Source organism: Lactuca sativa, chromosome 6 (assembly GCF_002870075.4).
Source record: "Lactuca sativa cultivar Salinas chromosome 6, Lsat_Salinas_v11, whole genome shotgun sequence".
Lineage (NCBI taxonomy): Eukaryota > Viridiplantae > Streptophyta > Magnoliopsida > Asterales > Asteraceae > Lactuca > Lactuca sativa.
The window spans coordinates 205,491,970-205,495,424 of record NC_056628.2 but is presented as its reverse complement, the minus strand read 5'-3'; positions in this window follow the sequence as shown (position 1 = coordinate 205,495,424).

Genomic DNA, 3,455 nt, shown 5'->3' with positions numbered 1-3,455 from the left:
TACTCGCCATGGGGAGCTCCAGTCCTCTTTGTCAAAAAGAAGGACGGATCTTTTAGAATGTGCATCGATTACAGAGAGTTAAATAAACTCACTGTTCAAAATTGCTACCCACTCCCACGAATTGATGATCCATTTGACCAGCTCCAAGGAGCTAGTTATTTTTCTAAGATAGATCTACGGTCCGGATACCACCAACTCAAAGTCCGGGAAGAGGATATTCCAAAAACCGCTTTCCGAACTCGCTACGGACATTATGAATTTGTCATAATGCCCTTCGGTCTAACAAATGCCCCTGTCGCATTTATGGACCTGATGAACCGGATCTGTCGACCATTCCTCGACAACTTTGTCATCGTCTTCATTGATGACATTCTCGTCTATTCCCAAAGCGAAGAAGAGCCTGGCCAACATCTCCGACAAATCCTAGAAACTCTGCGATCGGAGAAGCTATACGCAAAACTCTCCAAGTGTGAGTTCTGGCTCCGGAGTGTGAACTTCCTAGGGCATGTAGTTAGCCAAGATGGAATTCATGTGGATCCCTCTAAGGTCAAAGCTGTTGAAGGATGGGCAATCCCGACAACACCCACGGAAATCCGTCAATTCTTGGGTCTAGCAGGCTACTATAGGAGATTCATTCAAAACTTCTCTAAGATCGCCAAACCACTTACCTCGCTTACACAAAAGGGCGTACCATTCAAATTGACGGACAAACAAGAAGTCGCATTCTGAACCCTGAAACAAGCTCTCTGTAGTGCCCCGGTACTATCACTACCGGAAGGAACGGAAGATTTTGTGGTCTACTATGACGTGTCAAATCAGGGCTTAGGTTGCGTTCTCATGCAGCGTGGAAGGGTGATAGCTTACGCATCCCGCCAACTAAAGATGCACGAAGTGAACTATACGACCCATGACCTAGAATTGGGAGCCGTGGTCTTTGCCCTAAAAATTTGGAGGCATTACCTTTACGGTACGAAGTGCACCATCTTCACGGACCACAAGAGTCTCCAGCACATCTTGAACCAGAAGGAGTTGAACATGAGGCAACAAAGATGGGTTGAATTACTAAATGATTATGAGTGCGAGATCAAGTACCACCCAGGCAAGGCCAACGTGGTAGCTGACGCATTAAGTCGGAAAGAGTACTCTAATCGTCGTACGAAAACTCTCTCAATAACCATCCAATCTCACCTAGCCACTCAAATTGCAGTAGCCCAGTCAGAGGCCATGAAGACGGAAAATAGAGCAATCGAAGCATTGCGCGGAATAGAGAAGAACCTAGAGGCAAAGGAGAATGGATTATACTATTTCATGAACCGTCTTTGGGTCCCTAAGCTCGGAGGATTTAGGGAGGTAGTTATGAAGGAAGCCCATAACACGTGATACTCCGTTCAGCCCGGCTCAGACAATATGTATTTGGATATTAAACAACACTATTGGTGGCCCAACATGAAGGCGGAAATTGCCACCTATGTTGGTAAGTGCCTTACGTGTGCCAAGGTAAAGGTGGAGTACCAGAAGCCCTCAGGGTTATTACAGCAACCGGTAATCCCTGAGTGGAAATGGGAGGGGATTTCTATGGATTTCGTGACCAAGCTACCTAAGATGTCGGATGGACTGGACACCATATGGGTAATAGTCGACTGACTGACGAAATCTGCCCATTTCCTGCCCATAAAGGAATCCTACAAGATGGAAAGATTGACACGTTTATACATTCGAGAAATCGTGAGACTCCAGGAGTACCAGTGTATCTCGAACAGGGACAGTAGGTTCACTTCACGTTTTTGGCAATCTCTCCAGAAGGCATTGGGAACTCATCTCGATATGAGCACCGCTTATCATCCACAAACGGATGGTCAAAGTGAACGAACCATTCAAACGCTCGAAGGCATGCTCCGCACATGTGTGATAGACTTTGGGAAGTCTTGGGATACCCACTTACCCTTAGTCGAATTCTCATATAACAACAGTTACCATTCGAGCATCAAGGTCGCTCCTTTCGAAGCACTATACGGGCGTTACCCAACTAGCAAAAACACATACATCGGACAAGGCACTAACGGGACCGGAGATCATTCGTGAAACCACAGAAAAGATTGTTCAAATCAGAGCTAGATTACAAGCATCGCGCGACCGACAAAAGAGCTACGCCGATAAACGGCGAAAGCCCTTAGAATTTCAGGTCGGGGATCGAGTACTGTTGAAAGTCTCACCCTGGAAAGGAGTTATTCGTTTCGGAAAACAGGGAAAACTGAACCCACGATACATTAGACCTTTCGAGATCGTAGCCCGAATAGGTCCAGTGGCGTATAAACTGTAACTACCCGCAGAGCTAAACAATGTACACCCCGTGTTCCATGTCTCCAATCTAAAGAAGTGTCTATCGGACGAAACACTCGTCATTCCCCTTGACGAGATCTAAATCAATGAGAATCTCCTATTCATTGAAGAACCGGTTGAAATCATGGACAGGGAGGTGAAGCGTACTAAGCAAAGTCGCATCCCGATCGTGAAAGTACGGTGGAACGCGAAGCGTGGGCCAAAATTCATGTGGGAACGCGAAGATGAAATGAAGCCAAAGTACCCACACCTATTTTACAATTCTCAAATCTAACTTTCAAACAGAATTTCGGGACGAAATTCCCTCAAACGGGGGGATGATGTCACAACTAGAAATTTTGTGTCTTTTAAGCACTACACTCAAGTAAAATGTAGAATCAAAAACTTAAGAGCATGTATGATGCTTACTCTATGACAACAAAACTTCAATCCAATACACCATACAAGTACTACAAATAGTCAACAAGCAATTGGAAACCCCAGAAGTTCTTGTTAGGTCCATTTTGGGCTAGGACTTCCTTATTGGACTCATTGGACCAATAAGCTTCCAATTTGACTATCATGGGCTTAGAACCTTTAAATGGGCTCTAATTGGACCCACATTCATTTATTTCAACATTTTGGGCCATATTGGGCCTAGAATGAAATAAATTAAATATTATGAACCATAATTAACCTAAACGAGCCCAACAAAGTATAAAAATCACACTTATATTTTATAGGGCCAACAATCATCAAACCTAACTCTAATATGGGCTTAGGGGCATTAAAGCCCAAAAATCTCTTCTCCCCTCTCCAATCTCGGCCCAAGCCCAAAGAAAAGGGAGAGTTGACCTTTGTTGCCACCTCATAATTATTCAAGGGTCTTCCATGCATCTTATCCCATATATCCATGCATACATCACTTCAAGGTCTCTCTTCTTCTCCCTCTCTCTCACTCTCGGCCGAACACACACACATACACTCACCAAAAATTCCTTTCATCCTCTCTAAGTCTTGGAGAACATCCCCTCACTCTTTCTTCAAAAATTTCGAGATCTAAGGAGCATTCAAGAAAATATCTCCACAAATTCTCTACTAAAGGTAAGATCAAGTTAAGATCTATGATTTTGGCA